The following is a 21,793-nucleotide window of genomic DNA, read 5'->3' on the forward strand; positions in this document are numbered from 1 at the left end:
CCTAGCTCTGTGCATCTGAGGCCTTACTACAGTAAGAACCAACTAAACTGAGAATTTTAAGATTTCTCATATTTGAAATTAAAGGATTTTTAACAAGGAGGAGGAGGAGGAAGAGGAGGAGGAGGAGGAGGAGGAGGAGAAAGCAGCAACAGCAGCTTCATTTTTATACTGCCATGTCCAGGGGTAGGGGTGGTGGAAGTAAAGACCTGCTAGAGGAGATTGTGTCTGGAATCATGATCATATATTTACAATTTATATATTTGTGTCTGAAATCTTTATTTCTAATCTATCTTTTTCATATTAGATAATCTTCCTAACCACTCTGTTCCCATGCCTCCCTTCCTGTCAATGCTCACCTATTTAAACAACTGAAATGTTTAGGTAGTTGGAGTTGAGAAACACAGAATTTGACCCAACATGGTTACAATACCAGCAATAGCTGTGGGCTGTGGCAAACAATAAAGTTATGCAGTGTTTTGAGGTTTACAACCACATTTCACATAAATCTTCTCATTTTGTCTTCATAACCACCCTATGAAGGCACATTAATTAATCTCAAAGAAGACTCGCCCAAGACACACGGCTAATAAATGGTAGAATTGAATCATTCTCAAAATTCAGGGCCTGTTAGTTTCTCCACTATACTAATATAAGCCTGCTCAGAGCCAGAGATATTAAGCAGAATGAAAATAAAAATTTAACATGTTGTTCAGTAATCTCTAATCTAATTCAGTTCCTCTATCTGTATAACACATGGACTGAATGAAATTTTTCTGTGTGCTACTCTGGGCTCTCACATTCCCAGTAAAACTCTTTGTTCAAAAAGTATAGCAAGCCATCGATTTCTTAACATACCATATCACCTGTAAGGATGCAGCACAGTCACTTACAGGAAGTGGAGGTTTATTGGCCCCAAGGTACAGACATAAAATCGAGAAGCACAAGTAAAGAAACAAAGACCATCTAAATTCAGACTGCTTGGGTAGTTATAAAACAGATCCACAGTGAGAAATTTTACACATATTCAACTGAACACATATTCAATTCAGAGCTAATTTGGAAGACCTTCATAATTTTTTTTGTTTATTTGTTTCAGCAAGAGTACTTCTTGAACCATGAATTCTTATACTTGTTTCAACAGAGAACAATTTTTTCTATTCTCCTTTTAATAAAAAAATGAACTGCAATTTATCCAAACTGATGTACAGATGCTAAAACATGCTAATAGGCAAATAATATTTTACTAATCAGCTCATTTTTTATCGAGTCTCTATTCCTACTCCCTCCTGAATGTTAGAGAATCATAAAACCATACAGATTTTAATATAAATTATATTTTTAAAGGAAATAAAGTTTGTTCAAATTTAAGACAACTGTCATAATCCTGATTTTATCAGTCTGGCTTCCCAAACTGCTAAGAAATAGCCAAACCTTTTTGCAAAAATATTTTCTAAAATAAAACCACCGTATAAGAGAGTAAGACATATATTTGTTTTTTTGTCTGCTCCTGGCTAAAAAGCCGACATCATCTCTCAAACTAAACATTCAAAATAAGTAAAGACATTGAAAGCATAATAATAGGTGTTGGTGTGAACTATCTGGAAGCTGGAAAAAGGAAAATCAGATGTGTTGAGTAGATGGCAGCACATCAAGGGAAAGGAATTGGACTGGCAGATACTTGGTTTCAGGAAAGATGGAGGTGAGAAATCTCTCGAGTGGTACATCCTATTACTGGCATAGCTCTTAACAGTTTATCACTCTGGGTAATAAATAGTATAACAATCTGGTAACACAAAAAAAGTGGCAGGTCCTGATGGGTTGGTTATGCAGTAAGCACCCAAAGGAGTTGGTTTGGCAGTAAGAAAGACCTTACCTTCTCAACTCATCACAGCTGTTTCTAACAAGAGAAGTACCAAGAGCAGGGGTCCCGGATCAATGCTTTCAAAACCCTGACATACCCACTAAGGTAGACTGACAATAAGCAACTGTGCTTCATTTCACAACAACTCTAATAGGAAAAAAAATATTTGAAAATTAAAAAGTAAAAAATACCAGAGTGGTGATTGGTTATTGTTAGAGGTCTCTGGTGGCTGGCATTATTATTTTATTGTGAGAGGAGACTGCTTATATTTAATATTTGTAAATTTGAGGGTAAAATTTGGGTTTTTAAAAATCCAGTTGATTATTTACCTTTCTATTAAAGACGGTGATCTTAAAGGAAGAGAGTGCCTTGGCATTTAGGACATAGAAAACTCTAGTTCCTTCCTCCTTCCTCCCAAACATTTATAAATTTTATTTTATATGATATGTGTCTTACTGAAAAACTAAGTGAAAATTTTTTTTGTAGAAATCAAATAATATTTAAAATGTATCAAAGAACCTTGTGATAAAGGATTCTTAAAGTAAATCCTTTTTGTTTTCTAATCTAAAGCAACATGCACTAATTTATCTTTTGTAACTTGATTTCCATGTATCTTGTGTTATACAAAGAACTGCATGACTTTGAAGGGTCTATGATTCTGTCTTTGCTCAGACTACAGAAAACGAAGGACTGACTCTAGGTTTTGAGCTGGCATATACACACTACAGAGTGATCATTTTCAGTCAACTTCACTTATCGAATTTATCTGAATTAGTGAAAAAATAGTATCGAGATGAGTGCATAAAGTTGACCGTTACGTGTTTTTTTTCTATTTATTGGTTTAAACTTTTACCACTTATCATATCCTACAAGATCAAAATGACCCCAAGTCCCTTTGGTCCAGACTATATTTACTGAACCAGAATCTGTAAACCTAATCTCTGATGCATATTAAGCTTTATAAAATATTGTCCAAATGAATTTACTTTTACCAAGTCATCCAACGGTTTTTACTCTAGCCTAAAATTAATAATTCTTGTGCTCTCCTAAGTCCATGTGAATCTGGTATTCTAAGCCTGACTGGAGGAATACGCACAAAGGACAACTATACATACACGGGTCAGGCTGTTTCCCGACAGACTGTGTTGTTTATATAGATTCTGCTCTCCATTAGCTCTTCCAACAGGAATATCTGAAAAGAGTCTTAAGTCAGCTGGGTTATTCACTTCGCTAACTTATTTGCTCCTACAGATAATAATATAACAGCTGAAAAGCTGGAGGTGGGGAGAGAGGATGTATCAGGCCACTGTGCTGTCCTCATCTTATTCTCAAACCAATTTAAGAAGTAGGTCTAACCACCCATTTACAAAAGAGGAAAATAAGGATCGTGGTAACTGAATAACTTGCCAAGGCTCCTACAGTAGAGTTGACAATTCAAATCTAGGTCATCAGACTCTAAGAATGTGGTCCTACCTCCCAATAGCACATTTTCAAATGTGAAAAAAGACCATAATCAATAAAATTAGGTTCATATATTTTAATAAATGGTGTAGAGACTTCATAAGAAGACTATACCTCACTATTCTTAAACAGAAAAGTTGCATAAAGTATTTCACACTGTCGAAATTTCCTTCAATATCCAAGTCAACAGCAACCAGATGGAAAGAAATATCCATTACTTTCTTGAAGTTTCATATGTTGTTTCTTAAAAAGAGTGGACATATGAAAAAATAACCCTTAAAAAGATAAATACTCCCAAATATTCATATTGTATTTTTATTTCCTATTTCCCTAACATATTATAAAACTATTTTAAATTATAAGTAGATATCTACAATATAATTTTTAACTCATCTTAAAAATGGAGGGAAAGTTGTCAATAGAAGCAAAAACTATATAGATGAATAGTCAATAAAGTAACTAAATGCAAAGGACAATGTAAAGAAAACCACCAGTAATCTATAGTTATAATGTTTTTTTCTTTTTACTGAATTTATTGGGTTCATTGTAGTCCAAAGCTGCGGTACATTTACACCATGGGATACCACCAGGCTGTATAAAAGGAGGAAATGTTACCCTTTTAATGGCAAGGGTGGATCTGGAGAACATTATGCTAAGTGAAATAAGCCAGGAAGAGAAAGATAAGTACCATATGATTTCATTCATATGTGGAATCTAATGTACACTCAAAAATGTTTACTCACAATGACATAGCTTGGATTGCAGAATATTTCCTAGGAATGACTTTATGTGGGACTATTTTTATAGGAGCATTATTACTTACACAAATGACCTGAGATCTGGGAGCAACGCTACATAAAGGAGGCAGGAAGATATTTATAACAATATAGACTCTGCTTGTCCTATTACTCAGAACATAATATATATAGTTTAAGTTAATTATATATAATTTTCCTTGTTAAGACAATGCAAATGTTTTCATCATTATGTTCAGGTGGCCAAATAAGAATTTTTAAGTTTATTTTTAAACTCATCTTCAAATAAATCTTCCTCACTCTCAGCTATTCTCAAATGATTCTTAAACAGTTTCTTGATCCCATTAGTGTCTCTAGAAGCTTTGTATTCACCATTGTGCTAACTGGCTCTTCTATTTCTCCCAGAATTTTCACAAGCCCAAGAAAATTTAATTAGGAAATTACACTAGCATGTTGCTCCATTACACTATCCAAATATAGCATCTACTTAAAACACCCTTGTCTTTTATAATACATGTGGGATTCTACAGCTGGTAAAATACTCTGTAGGCCTCATTTCTACTAAAAACTACCACTATTGTGATCAACTATGCTATAACTTTACAGCAATTTATAAATCTGGCAGAGAAATCAGCTCGAGCATCCTGAAGCAGTATGATACATCTGCTTATTCTGGCACTACCACCCATCCAGAAATATCTGAAATCCCTAATTTATCTGAAATATCTAGAGTAATTCTGATTTTGGACAACAGAGATGCTCCTGGGTTGAAAATGTGGTGAAAGACAAAGAAGAGGAGAAAGAATAACATGCTGAGAGGTAAGTGAATGAAATGTAATATAGTCTCATTAATCTGCAAGTAATTTTTAAAACTGAGAGTAGGAATTGAAATTTACAGTAACATTTATGCTATCAAGTGTCATCAGAATAAGCCAAAATGGACATTAGGAACCTAAAAGCGAACAGGTATTTGTGATGGTGATACATATTAAAGAGATAGAATTAATCTCCCCAAAAGAGAGAATACATATCAAGAATAAAAATTAGTTCAAGAACTGTCACAATTACTTATCCAGAGAGAAACTGAAAAATCAGAGTAAAAGATCCAAACTAAATACCAAATGCTCTTTTCAAGATCAATTTTGAAATAGCCCAAAAGTATAAACCCCAAATTTCTGCTTCAACTATATGAGTGATTGCATAAATTCATATATACCTCATCAAAACTCTAATGTTGAGAAATGAATTGTATTTAAATATACTCCATCTGTTCTTACTGTTTTACATCAATGATATATTTGCACTTAATTACAGATCTATAAGTATAATGCCCTAAGCTAGTGGTCGGCAAACTCATTAGTCAACAGAGCCAAATATCAACAGTACAACGATTGAAATTTCTTTTGAAAGCCACATTTTTTAAACTTAAACTATATAGGTAGGTACATTGTTATTAACTTAATTAGGGTACTCCTAAGGCTTAGGAAGAGCCACACTCAAGGGGCCAAAGAGCCGCATGTGGCTCGCGAGCCGCAGTTTGCCGACCACGGCCCTAAGCAATCTGATGAAAATGTGGTTAAAGATTGGACCAACCCTGTCATGTTGCTCTCCTACACAGCAGTTATTACATTAGCATGTCCACCACGGTGGGGAGTTGGAAAAAAGTTTCCAAAGTCCTCTCTAGCATTTCCTGACTTAGACACCTGTAACATTCATTATCTATGGGTCTAATTTCTTATTCACTTACTAGAGGCACGATGAACGAAATTCATGCAAGAGTAGGCCTTCCTTCCCCCGGCTGCCGGCACCCGCTTCCCTCTGGCACCTGGGACCCAGGCTTCCCACCCAGCCCCGCCTTCATCCAGAAGGTCGTCCAGAAGGACGTCCGGTCTCATTAGCAAATTACGCTTTTATTATTATAGATAACCTAAGGAAATGACTGCCTTGAGATAAGAGCCTAGTAGCCCGTCCCAGCTACAGCCCGACTACACTTACGAGATATCTAGGAGAAGATACTGCACACCTCTGAACTCTATGCCATCTGGAGAAAAGCTCGAGGTCTTTGTATGTAGACACTTTTCCACCTTTAGATTTGATGGAATCTTAAGTTCAGTTTAAGGACATACTTCGAAACTGCTTGCCAGTTTCCTCTTTAATAAACTTCAAACTTAAGTTTCTTGAATCATTGATGGCTATGTCAAAATGAACCCTGTCATACTTAATGATTTTGTGCAAGAATAACATAAGGCTGGAGTAGTAGCCCTTATTAACTTTTCCTTGTCTTTGATTCTTGCTACGGGAGAAAAATATGCAAGTTCAATATGACCCCTAGGTACAACTATAAAAGGATTGGGAGAAGAATGTTCTAACAGATAAATACTGTGTAATATAACAGAAATGTAATTTGGAGTTACTTCTTTTTACCTTAGTAATCTGATATAGTTTTCAGATAAGTTAAGTACATGCCTTCCCACTACTGAGAATTTAAATATTATTCTCTATGATATGATTTTATTGTCATATACTTTCTCTTTCTGAGGATGAATCTCAGACAATTGATTGTGCTCTATAATTGCCATAAGAAGGAATTTCTACTTATCTTGAGAAAATACTAATTAATTTAAGATAAAATAACTTTTAAGGAATGCTTACTTTCTAAGCATTTTTTATATATTAATTCACTTAATCCTCATTAATGTGGTTAATGGGATTAATAAAAACCCTATGAAGTTAAGTACTACTGTTATCCCCTTAAGATGGAAAATGATACCCATAGTGATTATATAACATACATCTACTAAATTGTGAGGAAATAATTCAAGTCCAGATGACAGATATGACAAAGTGATTCCACCTACTAACTGCACATTTCAGGTTGACTTCATAAAGTCAACCCTTACATTTAAGTTTATTCTCTTAAGGCTATAACTAAAGACATTTTATCAATGGATGTGCTTATTACATACCGAATATATGTCTATTGAAAAGTAAATATCTTTGTGATGTATAAAAGAGTATGTGATATAGTCCTTGTTTTAAGGGGCTGACAGTCTTAGCAAAAGGAAAAGGTATCACATTAAGCAATCAGAAGATGAAATCATAGTTAGTAGACTTGCTGTGAATAACTATGGGCAAAAATGAAAATTGAGATAGAACTTAAGAGTAGCAATACTTAGGCGTGGCCAGGTAGCTCAGCTGGGTAGTGCATAGTCCCAATATGCCAAGGTTGTGGGTTTGCGGGTTCAATCTCCATCAGGGCACATACTAGAGTCAACCAATAAATGCATAAATAAGAGGAACAAAAAAATCAATGTCTCTCTCTAAAATTAATAATTTTTTTAAAATTCTAGAAAAAATACCTTTGAAAGATTTAAAAAAGACTAGCAGTATTCAAAGGGGCAATATGAGGAGAGGGAAGTAAAAAAGAGTATTATATTTTTATTTATGGGCATCTATTATTCCAATAGTATTTGTTAGATTCATTCTTGCCTGGCAAGGAAAAACCAACCTCAGTTTTTGTCCTGATTACGTAAAAGTTCAGAGCCAAATTTAACCCTGGCCACACTTTTCATCTTTCTATATGGACACCAATATTCCTCCACCTTTTTTTCAACTGTTTTTTTCTTTATATTCCTATTTATTCATTGTTTAATGGTGGTGGTGGTGGTGGTGGATCATATTAATCCTTTGGGGAAAATGTTACTAGTATGTTGGATTCTCAAGGTTGCCAGTCACATAATTCTCAAGGTTGCCAGTCACACCTGTTCTGAAAGCTCTGCTCCAGGAGGAATAGAGTTTGGAGGTATTGTAGGTGTCTATGGGTAAGAGCTCTTCTAGAAATCTGGGATTTTAATAGTTTCAGAGTCTGGCATATTGCTCAGATAGGTAGATACTTAGTTTCTTTCCATCTATAAATGTTAAAGAATCCTTTTTTTTAAATTCCCCCTCCCACAATCTTATAAATTTAATCCTCAAATTAAAAGCATTCAATTTAGCCATCCTATGATAAATACAGAACATCTGCAAATTTATTAAATGATAGTAAATAACTTAATTAATAAAGTAATTCATTAATGCAATGGATTGTCAGAAGTTCTTTCTGTTGTGTTTTGTTTTTTAACATGTCCCATGCAATTATAATCTCTACGTGTCAAAAAGTCTATATTATAGTTTTGACCTCAGGAATATGTGAAAAAAATGTAGAAAAGGTCTATTCACCTGTACAGTTTAAATTTTCATCAATTACTGGTTATGACATCTGATATTAAAGTGGATGGAAATTAGGTTTAATCTTTTGTATTTTATTCTACTACTATGAAATGATTCTTTAAAAAACTGAAAAATTATCAGTCAGGTGGCCAGTTCATCTGATATGGCAATTAGCACAATTGCTCTGGTAGCTGTTTAGTATCATTAACTCTTCACTTCTTTAAATATGTTATGTTTTCCTTAGCTAACACCTCTCTTTATAAGAATACCACGATTCCCTAAGGATTCCATTGTTTTGCGTGGTGCTTAAGGCAATTTCTTATTAAATCCTCAAGAATGCACCTTGCATTATGCTGAGCCAAAACAGTGAAAGTGAATCATTAACTAGTTCAAGGCGTAATTTCCTCACCTTTCCACTTAGGAAAATGAATATATTTTAATTTTAGAATTTCAGAACATACCAATATAAATATGCAGAGAGCTCATCATGCACAATGCTATTTTAATACCAAGGGAATTGTGTCTTAATGTTCTTCTCCTAAAATACTCTCATGGATTATAAAGAGTGTGTGGTATGGCAGAGCCATCTAAAAGAATGCCCAATATATGGAATTATTTTTCACAAATAAAATACTTATAAAATTTTATTTAAGATAGTGTGGCCTGTCTTAAATAAATTGTATTGTAGTAAAAGAGCGTGTAAAACTGAATTCATTAAGCTGCACCTATTTCTGTTATATAACCATAAATACCTAAAACATACTTAATGTGAATGCTTCAAATGTTACCTCTGAAATGTTACATATGCAGCGCCCATAATTTCTTAGTGCCTTTAGGGTTCTGAAGTTTCATGACTTCCCTTAATTCCTATCAGGAGACAGCAAAATCTAGTCTGAGAAACTCCATTTGGATTACAAAGAACATTAACGTGCTTTTCCTATCATGGGGTCTGAGATTGTTAGGGTGAGTGTGAAATACTGACATTTACATTCCTGAACTCATAGGAGCAGGATGGAATGGTGATAGAAAATAATTGGACAATCGTCAGAAAGACTTTGAGAAATATTAGATCTCCATCTGCTGGTTGGAAATTTCAGGTTCATAGGGTATAATCCTAGCTAACACACAGGCTTTGTGAACACTACCTTTCTTTTTCAGGTTTGTACCCCATCTACTTTCAAAAAGATTTAATAATTTATGGATTAAATCATCTGCATAATTAAACATTTTAAGCTAGTGGTCACTAGGAGACAAGCTGCATTTTATTATTACTGTTGAATTTCCCATTGCATATTAAATTTGCTATAAATTTGTTCCCTCAAAAAATCTTCCCTTGAAAACATTTACAAAAATAGGACAACAAAATAAGAAAAGCAGAAATGGGCTAAAAATTGAATAAAGTTTAATAGTAAACTTATAATAATTCAATTCTAAGTAAGACTTGATATAAATACTTTATCATTCCTTTGAAATATTTGAAGTAAAAGTATATCAAATTTCTCCATTCCATTAAGACAAATCATGGGTTGAAAATTAGGCAATAAACAATTGTTTCAGGGCCCTCAACAAGCCACAGAGAGATTAACATATTATTCTGCTTATTTTACTTTCCTTCTCCACATCTATGTCTTCTTCTTTCTTTTTCTCTATCTCATTTGAGTGATACATGATATACACACATATGCTGACATTGCTGATACAGGAAGGAAGTATGACAAGACTTAAAAGGGAAAAGCTTACATTAATTTTTCTTGAAATATGAATTTTCCAGTTACACGATATTATATAGCTGTATTAGTTCACCAAAAAGTATAAATAAGGTTATATTTAACTCAGAACCAGTCCTGACAACCCAAACCTAGGTTCCTAAGTAAGCCTGTTTTCAACAAACTGAACATCCTAGAGCTTAAAATTATTTAGATGAGGCTCAAAGCTTCTCTTTAAAAAAAGATCCTTTGACATGTTTCATACTAGTAAAACCAGTTCTTTGCTTGTGGCTGGGACAGGACTCCCATGAAATCCTTGATTAGTCAAAGACTTGGCTTTACGACACTGTCCTGGGGTATTCCAGAAGCTTTGTTAATGAGACTGGCTAAAAAAGAAATTAAAGTATCTCTTAAAAATATTTTTTCTCAAATCAGTATGTGGTGGGAAGTCATCCATTGGAATGTATTTGCATGTGATTGTTGTAATGGATGGTAGGGTAAAAAGAAGCCCACTACAGAACATTCTTACTTCTCCCCAGTGTCTTGGTATCCCAGACAACACACCAATCTCCTCAGGAATATCATTATAATTTTTTAATCAATGAAAAGTACCCACACGATTCACCTGCTACTGATTATTAAATTCACAAATGATGAGGTTCTTACCAAAGCAAACCCTGAAGCCTCTAGCATTTAAGTTATTTCTTTCTGGGAGGGGGATGTCATTTAGAAATAAGAGCACCAGTTAGTAATAAATTATGTGCAAGTCACTCCAGCACAGTGTATTTCAATCACTTCGGTATTTTTATCTCCCTAAAAAACGTGTCAGAAATGAGGCATGAAAAGCTATTAACTGAATCATTCACACATTGAATAGATGTTGTCAGAGTGTTCTTTCAATGGAAATAATAAACTGATTTATTTATAACTGGTAATTATGATAATACACCTTCATTTTCCACTCTTTCTAGGATATTATAGATATTTTATAATTGTCTTATTTCATACCTGTGCTTAAATCATATGCTTCCATAAAATTTCTTCTTCCTCTGGCTTTCCCTTAACTTCCTTTAGCTTGGGATGCCATTAAAATGTTTCAACTTACTTGATTCCCTTTTGTCTGTTTTCTCCTCAAATTTTCAGACTTACCCCTGGAAGAATTGATCCAGACCTTAAATTTATGCAACTGGAGACCAGAAATTTGAATTTTAAGCAGATGCAGAATACATTATGTAGTCACTGTAGAGTGAATCTCGTCAGCACTTATTTGGTCGAGTTCACCTTATTTTCTTTCAGAGATAAAGGGAAACAGCAAGTAAAGAAAGATAACAGAGGCTGATGTTTACTTCAAAGAGAAAAAAATTTCCTCTTAAGAATCAAGGTAGAAAGACTTACTTCATCCTGTTTTTAAATTTCTTTGGCGCAAAGAGGAATATTTCTCTTCAACTTTCATCGCTAACCCTGAAATCAATTTTCTTTTTCTCTAGACATTCAACAACTTTTCTATTTTGCTTCATAGCATTCCACACATACACTATATTTTGCCCTCAACATGTACTGCACATTTGTATAAGAAAAAGCCTTTGGAGATATGCTTCTACGTTTCATTGGAATGACTGTCAAGAAAAATACCCATCACATTATGAAACATAATGTTCAAAGAACACATGAGAAATGTATTTCAGAGAGAGGTCCAAAAAGCATTCCCCTCTGAGAAACAGTTGTGCTTTGTCCCCAGTGAATGCTAGAGTCCTTTACATCTCAGCTCAGGAACCCAGAGATGGGTTATACTTGATTACATGGTAACCAAGTTGGCCTCCCTATTGCAATGCTCATTTTTCTCTCTCTATCATCATGCCCACTTTCCACTATCCCATCATTAAATCATCTTTAGATTTTCAATTCCTTACTTGCATCTCATCTTATTTTTGATCTGTTTTTTTAAAAACTTAGAGATGCCTGGCTGGTTCAATGGTTGAGTGTCAATCTATGAACCAGGAGGTCACGGCTCAATTCCTGGTCAGAGCACATGCCCGGATTGCAAGTTTGATCCCCAGTGTGGGGCATTCAGGAGGCAGCTTATCAATGATTCTCTCTCATCATTGATGTTTCTATCTCTCTCTCCCTCTACCTTCCTCTCAGAAATCTATAATTATTTTTTTAAAAAGCTGACAGAGCCCTAGCTGGTTTGGCTCAGTGAATAGGGCATCTGCCTGCGAACTGAAGGGTCCTGGGTTCAATTCCAGTCCCGAGTTACGGTCTCCATCCCCAGTAAGGGGCGTGCTGGAAGCAGCCAATCAATGATTCTCATCATTGATCTCTCTCTCTCTCTCTTTCTCTCTCTCTCCCTCTCTCTCCCCCCCCCTTCCTCTCTGAAATCAATAAAAATATATTTTTTTTAAAAACTGACAGAAATATACACATTCTGACACACAACCCTCTCATATACTGTTCGTCAGATAAAAAGATCATTAAGCAAAGCAGGATTTACATTTGAAGATATTTCCTATTACTGGAAACATATTCTCAAGTGTTGGATTAAAGAGACCAACATTTATTTTCAAAATAACTAACGAGGGTTCTAAGAGAAGTTCTCAACAATTTTTTAGAAAGTATTTTCTTGATATAAGCCAAAATTCTATATGTTGCATTCACTTTTTGCTGTTAACATTTTTCTAATATTAAATTGTACCTTGTTTTATTAATACTCAGAGTTAACCTAATTCATGGAATGTAGATCATAAACCATGATGATGACTATATTCCAAACATGAATTCCTCCCCATTCCTTGACAGTCTAAACCAGCCATGGGCAAACTACGGCCCGCGGGCCAGATCCGGCCCGTTTGAAATGAATAAAACTAAAAAAAAAAAAAGACCGTACCTTTTATGTAATGATGTTTACTTTGAATTTATATTAGTTCACACAAACACTCCATCCATGCTTTTGTTCCGGCCCTCCGGTCCAGTTTAAGAACCCATTGTGGCCCTCGAGTCAAAAAGTTTGCCCACCCCTGGTCTAAACCCTTCTGAGATGTCCCTCTGCTTCTCCAATCCCAGCCCCACACTGAAAAGAGGCTCTTTTCAAGGACACCCAACTTTATCCATATAAAAATATCTTCCACATGATGTTATGATACTATTTAAAGTGTCTTCTACTTCCATTCAGATAACTGACTTAATATATGAATTAAATTCTGAAACATAAAATATAGCTTGTAGGTATGATATCATAAACTATAAAATAAATATGAACAGAATTCCCCAAATTGAGATTTAAAATGAATGTATTTTTCATATATTATCCAAAACTTAATCATGATGAACTTCAGTCGTAGTCCATAAAAATTCATGTAAAGAGAAAATAAAATAATATTTCAACCATAACAATTTATGAACTCATTCACATGTAGCATTTCATGTGTATTTATATGGTTAGACTTTAGTCCAACTGCCAGATTTATGAAGCATGCAATAAAGACAAATTTAAAATATAATAACTCTCACTTGGCATACAAATCCCATCTTTAGTTGAATGCTCTAGAGCCCCATTACTCCTTAAAGTCAGGGAAAAGACATCAGATGCAAGAAAAATGAAATCAAGAAAATTCATATCAAAATACTGCATTCTGTTCCCAAGTATTAAATAATTCCCATTTCACAAACTTTCTTTAAAAATTAGATAAAAATAAATGAGTATCTATGTGCTAACTATATGTCTAAAACCATATATTTAAAATGTTAAGATTTTAGAATATAAGGCTTCTACATTCATAGTTTTAAATTACATGTAGACAAAGTTCTGAATTACATTTCAATTTTGTTTAAAGAGTATAACCTTTGCAAAAACAGAGATGTCTTTATTAATAACTTTATGAACATGTACAATATAAAAATACAAGTAAAAGTCTTATTTAAGTGAATCATTAAGACTAGTTCACACAAAATATATCTATTCTAGAATCTCCATAGATTTTTTTCTTATTTTATCTTGATGTCATTAAGTTTTGTTATACTACAAATATGAATGCAACTGGAGTTACAATTATTACTAGCACATACACAAAATTGAATAAGAAATTGGGATTAATGGTTCTTAATTTTTGGTCTAGTCCTAAATACTTAAAAATGTAACACTGTCAGTAACTCCTCACCACTGTGGCTTTCAGTAGGGGGAGGAGGTGTGGACTAGAGAGGGTTGGGGGCTGCCTTGGAGAAGGATATCACCTTTTCTTGGCTTTTCTCTGCTAAGAATCAGCCCTAAAGACTGTACTTCAATTACCCTCTTTTTTAAAAACCTTGGATCTTGGTTCAGGTTGAAGGTGAGTGCTATGAAGTATGAGGCATCATTAAGCCAACCCTGGTCAAGGAGATCTCAAAGAGAGAGCTGAGGCTGGGGAAATTTAACTGTAGATATCCCAGAAATGAGATTACACAGCACAGAAGCCTATAATAACCTCTCTTGGAGGATTCCGTATGTGTTAGTTCAGAACCTCCATAGCTCTCTCACAAAAAACTACTTTGGTCCATACACGCTATAATCTCCATCTCCTGCCCAATACTTGACTAAGTGCAAGATTATGGTAACACCACCTATCTATGCCTCACCCAAAGGTCTCCTGGAAGCAATGAAAGGAAATATTCAAGAAGTGTGCTGTAGATGTCACTATTTTCAGTAACCGATTTACATCAATACTTTTAAAGAATTCTATGATTAGAAACAGAGTTAAGGAGAGTGAAAAAGAAGCAAAAACTGGATCTTCAGCTGTTAATATGGAGTAGCTCCTTTAGTTATGTTGTAATAACATTTCACCTACACTTCCTGGGTCAAAACATTCAAGTAAACACCTGTGGAGAAAATTAGCAGTTCAATCCTTTCTGCTTGCTCCTTTACATTATTTTTAGCCTACATTCCTGCTCAGTATTTATATCCTTCATAGGTATTTGACAAGAAAATTTAAAGAGTTACGTTTTTCTTTTTCTTTTTTTTTCTTTTTCTGCCATGTTAAAGAACAATGAACCAGAACCAAATAGATGAGTCAACTATTCCCTAGGTATAACTCCTGCAGTTGTATTAATTTCATTGCTGCAGTGGTATAATAATTTACTATAAATGTATTAAATTACAGCATTTGAACATATGCCAGAAAATAATACTTTTCCCCAAAGCAGATGAATCATGAACCTGAAATACATAATGCACCTTGAAGGTGCTTATACTTCTCCCAAAGATGACTTATCTGCATGATAGAACCTTGACCATTTGATTTGAGTGGTGACCTCCAATAAAAATGAAGAGCGTTTTAATGCTTCTTAAATGTTACTATTACAAATAAATTAAAATAAATATTAAAGTAGGTAAACACAGAAGCTTCTCTGATAATGCTTCCCTTGGAAGTAGGAAGGCTGAGGACCAACACCAGTAATGACCTTGGCTTCTTTCCCTGAATTTCTGTAGAAGGACCATTCTCATCTATAGACCCTTTACTTCATTCTCCCCAAAATAGCTCAGATAGCTATGAGGAAATTTAAGAATGTAGGACTAGACCAAAAATTAAGACCCAAAGGTCAAATTAGTGTGATCTTATCAAGGTCAATTCATCTTATGGGTTTCAAATTTGGATCTGAAAGTCTTTGAACAAGTTATATTAAAGTTTATATAAAGGAAATAGTCAACATCATACGAAAACTCAGTATTATTTAGTACACAGTTCAAATAAACCTGAGTATCCTAAAGACTAACTTCTTGGAAGCAATTTTGGAAAATCAACACATATAATATGCTTTGTGATCCTGTTTCCATGATGATATATATCCTGAGATAAATAAAAAATAACAAAATAAATAGCCATCATTCAATATGTATTTATATATAAATAGCCATCATTCAATATGTATTTATATATGTGCATACACATATACATCTAGATTTATTCATCCATTCAATACATATTATTGAATACTTACTATATTCAAGGTGTTAAGGATTAAAAGAAATATAAATAGATATAGATGATAGTCTAAAACAGGCTTAAAAAGGAACTTGTCAAAATTCAGAATAAAGGAGACCAAAAAAGTTAATTACCCATGATGACAAAAACCTAAGCCAGGCTGCAATGGAATGAACAAAAGGGAAAGCAGAACCCTGGCTCTGATTAGTGTGACCTTCATCAAGGTCATTTCACCTTATGGGTTTCTGCTTCTTTACCTGAAAAATTAGGGAAATTTAAGCATGTGATCTTCAGAGTCCTTTCCAGCTCCAACATTAGATAAAACTATTCTCTATAAGCTTGACATAAACCAGAAGGTACAAACCTCATTCTTCACTTGTAATGGCTTCAGTGATGAATAGTAATGTCAACTGAAATGAATTCCATCTCCTTTATTCTTTCCTGACTCCAATTTGTTGGAGGTACCAGTTAGAAATAAAATAGCATTGAGGAGCTGGAACTCATAAAAAGACAGAACTATACCCAGAAGCATGATACTGTGATTACAGAATTGTTTCTACACCCTAATATTTGAAAATAGCTGATGAAAACGAGCAATGAAAGATAGAGTGGGTAGATAAGTAGAACTTCAGTGAAAACAACTGGGTAACAAAAGTACACACCTGTTCTCTTGTTTAAACTTTTAAGAAAAATGAATGTCTAGGGATATTTCATTTTAAAAAATTTTAATGCAAAAATTCAATTATGGAGCCATAGCAACCACAGGATTAAAGGTAAAGTTTTATCATTAATTTTAAAATGACTTGGTTTGAAAAAAGTTTGGTAGTAAAATAAAGGTTAAATGAAATATCACGCTGTGCAATTAGGTTAATAATGAGGTGCCTCGGGGATCAGTGCTAGCACAGGTGTTCAATATATTTATTAATGACTTAGAAGAGTTGTGAATAAATGAAAGCACATTTGGATGACTTCAAAGATATTTATAGCAATCAAAACGGGTGAATGGCTGCTTTACTTGACTCATTCAAGAGCAATTATTTAAAATATTACAGCAAATAATCAACCAGGGCATGTTAATATGAAGTGGGTGGAATTACCAAGTTTTCTTAATATGTTTATAGCAACTGAAATAATTATTGCCTTTCAGGAAAGAGTGGGCAGATCTAAGAAGACACCTGTCCAGTAAACAGCTCTTCATGAAAAAAAAAAAACTAAAAAATAGCTGGCATAGAGAATATAGCAAGAGGATAGTTATCTAAATCATTAAGTATTGCTGAAAGTGTTTGCACCCCAGTCTGACTTTATTAGAATGACACTGTTGGGAAAGAGTGTGGCTACGCAAACCACATTTGGGATTATCTGGTGTCTTACCTGGTGATTTTCTAAATCAGTGGTTCTCAACCTGTGGGTCGTGACCCTTAGGGGGTCAAACGACCCTTTCACAGGGGTCGCCTAAGATCATCGGAAAACACATATATAATTCCATATTGTTTTGTGATTAATCACTATGCTTTAATTATGTTCAATTTGGAACCAATGGGTCACCACAACATGAGGAACTGTATTAAAAGGTCGCGGCATTAGGAAGGTTGAGAACCACTGTATAGTTTCCCATTATCATCCATTCCTCTCTATCACCTCTTTGCCCTGTTCTAAAGTTCACTGACATTAACTACTATGTGTTAATCTTCCCAAATTGAAGATGTAAAGTCTTTAGAAAAAATAATTCTTTTTTTATAAATAAAAAAACCCACACAAATCCATTCAATAATAGCATGAATTATCTTATATCCACCTCCTTCCCTGAGGTTTTTTAATTATTGTGCACACCAGGAAATCCTAAATGTGGCATAGTTTCAGTTGTAATTCACTCATTCAAAAGCATCTGAGTGCCTATTTTACCTAAGGCATAAAAGAAGGAAAAGAACTAATAAAACATGGAGCCTGCCCTGATAGAGCTTACAAAGCCATGTTTCCCTCTCATGTACTAAGCATTTCTTAATACTAGTCCATGTAGATCACATACAAATATGTAATTTTAATGCATTTGAAAAATATTAAAATTAACAGAAATCAGAACTATTTCTCTATTTAGAAATATAATACTTCTAACACCAAAGAATTGTTTTCTGCCAATGTTTATTCTCCCTACCAGGGAGAAAATATGTTGATCCATGCTATTAACTCTCCCATTTAAACAATTAACTTAGATATTCTGCCAATTTTCAGAGAAAAATCAAGATTTCTAGGCTGTTTGGGACTAAGGTGGTAGGCCAATATAACTACAGTGAAACCAAATACTACGGCAAACATCAAATTGTTTCCAACTTAGCTCTATAAAACAACCCATCAGTAAATCCATTGACATTATGGAGATATATATAAAACACTGAGAGTAGTAATTTTTAAAAAAATATATTTAATTAAGTATCTCTGCTCTGCATACATGCCCCACTGGAAATTTCAGATGTGAACATCTATAATAATGCATCTATAGCCTCATAAAAATTCATAGACTCGCAGAATCTCAATGTTAAATGGGAGCTTAGACTTTAAATATTGCATGAACTATAAATATTCTCTACACCCTCTGACACATCACCACCAGAGATTTTTTTATTTATTGATTTATTTTAGAGAGCGGGACATCGATTTTTTGTCCCACTTGTTTATGCATTCATTGGTTGCTTCTTGTATATGCCCTGGCCGAAGATCAAACCACACCGTCGGCGTATCAGTATGACGCTCTAACCAACTGACCTACCTGGCCAGGGCCAAGTTTTTTTTTAAGTTCATTAATAAAGCCAACGACTCATGGTAAAAGGTAAACTTTGGGTAATTAGTAAACTATGACTCTTTATTAGAACCTCAAACATATTTATTTATGAGATTTACTAGAAGATTTAAAACTGTCAGAAAAATAAAATTTACAATTTGGAGAATAATTTACATATAAAACATTTGACTCTTCTGTTTTCTGTATCTTTTGGTAGCTGTGGGTTATTTTGCAGTGTTATTTAAGTGCAATTTTAGCAAGAAAAAACAAGTGGTGAATAAGAATTCATTAGCAGGTGGTCAAGTGTTAATAGTCTATCAATCATCTGGTATGTTTAAGGATCAGCATATTTAATTCATTTCTAGGGGAGTAAACTCATACTTTAGGGTATGTGCTATATCATATTTATTTTCAAAGAACATTTTAGAATGTGCCCTGATTATAAAATACCAAAAGTATTTCCCCCATTAGGTTTCCAAGGCAGGCAGAAAGTAACAATGTCCACAATGCAGATCAGAACATCTTAATACAACCAAATAGTGTTACTAAAAATAAGAATATTTCATATTTTTGCTCTAGATAAAGAGATTTGTCATGGTAAAAAAAAAAAAAAAAGACTGAGTCTTAAAACTATGAAAGAGCATATGGGAGGGATCCAAAATTTTGTACTAACTTACACAGAGAAAGCAGATCTGCTTTTTTTTTGCTCAAAACTGAGTCCATAATGATTGAATAAATTTAATGGCCTTTTACTGAATTCCATCTTTTAAATGTCAGCCAATTTCTATAAAGTGATTTTTTACTTGCATAATCCACTGTGTATTATATTTCTATCCTGAGTCAAGTGAACAACTCAACTTAGGTTGACCAAGCATTTTTCTCACCCTATGCTACAATGGAAAATAACCATCTTATCCAGATCTCATGGTATCAGACTCTGCAAGCTCACTCTGGGGAAGCAAGGGGTACATATTGATTTTAGCATTCACAGAGACTTTCCAAGGTCAAAGAGCAAGTTAAGGGGAAGAGTACCCTGAATGAATCTTAGTACTCATCTTCTGCACCATGGTACCTGGATCTTAAATTACCCTGCACTTCACAGAAGTTATGTGGCATTTTCAAATTCTGAAACTGAAAGAAATTTCTGATGCCCAAATAGAGCAGTCAAGAAAATTGAGCGCTATCCAGGAAACAGAAGACTGGAGACTTCAGGGTACCCTTCTGCATGATGACAAAAATTACAAAACAGAAAAGGGAACAAAAAGATTCTACCTTCTGCATGTTATCTTATTTATTGCCCATTGTCTTGATGAATATGATGGGAACATACAGGCTGATGAGATGCCTTTAGTATACCAAGAAAAGTTGTCCTCCTTTTATAATGCATATCATAACTCTTTCCTAAACACATACTACATTTGAGTTATTATTCATCTATATGGAGCAAGAACTGATGTTAGGGGCATTGAGTCACAATATTGTACTCTTGAGGTACAAAGGCAGCATGCTTATTGCTGGTAGTCACTAGTTGTTAGATTTCATATAGGACTGGGATTTTAAATATATCACAAAGAAAGTATTACATAAGTCCCCCTTTTGTTTTTTCTTTTGTTTTGAAAAAAGGGGAATATGTAATGCTTTCAACAATAAAGAATTATTTAAAAATAAAACTAAAATAAATATATCGGAAAGAATTTTTCTCTAGGTCTCTATATTCAGTGTATCTCTTTCAATTTTACAACACCAATGATAATCCTGAGCAAGAATCCAAAACTCACACAAAAGCACCTCTTTGAATGCTTTGAGTCTTCCTCTGCTCTTAATCTCTTCAGTGAATAATAGGCATCAGAACTCTCCAAATAACTCATTCTGAAAGATAGTTAAAACTATCTTTCATATTGCAGTGGAGTGGGGTTTTGTACCAACCAATGATATTATGGTCAGTCTTGTCAACAGTGCCTCAGTATAAGGAATGTGTGGAAAGGACAGACATTCTGGGCATGCATTCATTGATGAACACCAGAGTAAATTCTGAATAGAGACAACTTGATAGGAAATCAAGGGAGTCAAATTATAAACAGTTACAGTGGATCACCCAGTGAATGGGTGAGGTGATTGCATCTGAAGAGATTGTTGTCCCCAAAGTATCTCAACAAATCATAGAACCTGGAATTCCTCACCATTAGATTCATTCCTCTCAGATACTGCCTGCAATACAAATGATTTTAATTGAAAATATATTCGGAAAGCATATTGCAAAGTGGTTTTATAATAACTCCTTATCAGTGCTCAGTGGCGGAATGGCCTGTGCAGTCACAATATCAAGTGTCCAAAGGGTCAGGCAGGTGCCGGACATGAAAAAACAAGACAAGTGCTAATGTTAACTGACCATCAGGCTCAATGTCTGCAAACTAGGGAGTGGTGAAGACTGCAGTGAATGGGAGAGCCCTTTTCTACCCACTGAGCTCCTGAGGACTGTTGCCTAACAAGGATTTAAATCTTTATCTTTATTTTCCTAGAGAAATCAAAATCTGAATTTTTATGGGAAGGTTCAAATGTTAGAAACTAATTCCAGTTTTTGTGTAATATCCCATGGGTCAACACAGTTCAGGGAAAATCAGATATAGCTGAGGGACAGATCTGGCCAACCTATTGGCAATTTCCTATCTAGATCATGGAGAAGGAAGGTGCAGGTAGGATGAGGGTGAGTTCAAGGCCGTCAATTGAGAGGCCATATAAGAGCTCTGGATAGCATCTTTTCCTAGAGGAAAGGATACTCAGAATCTATATACACAAAAACCAAAATGCAATAAGCTCCTAGTTATAGACAAGTGTGTACTCTTTTTTTTTAATTCTTCACTCAGTTTTTTATTATTTTTATTGATTTCAGAGAGGAAGAAAGAGGGAGGGAGAGATAGACACATCAATGATGAGAGAGAATCATTGATCGACTGCCTCCTGCACGTCCCCTACTGGGGATCGAGCCTGCAACCCAAGCATGTGCCCTTGACCGGAATAGAACCCGGGACCTTTCAGTTCGCAGGCCGACACTCTATCCACTTAGCCAAACCGGC

General features: G+C 34.5%; 1 protein-coding gene across 5 annotated transcripts in view; it reads right to left on the bottom strand.

Moving 5' to 3' along the window:
• The window catches only part of CTNNA3 (catenin alpha 3), a 1,374,069-nt gene that overhangs the window by 971,531 nt on the left and 380,745 nt on the right, over positions 1–21,793 (bottom strand). The gene's annotated exons all lie outside the window — the stretch shown is intronic.

Source organism: Myotis yumanensis, unplaced genomic scaffold (assembly GCF_028538775.1).
Source record: "Myotis yumanensis isolate MYYU_CA2020_CCGP unplaced genomic scaffold, mMyoYum1.0.hap1 SCAF_13, whole genome shotgun sequence".
In the NCBI taxonomy this organism is placed as follows: domain Eukaryota; kingdom Metazoa; phylum Chordata; class Mammalia; order Chiroptera; family Vespertilionidae; genus Myotis; species Myotis yumanensis.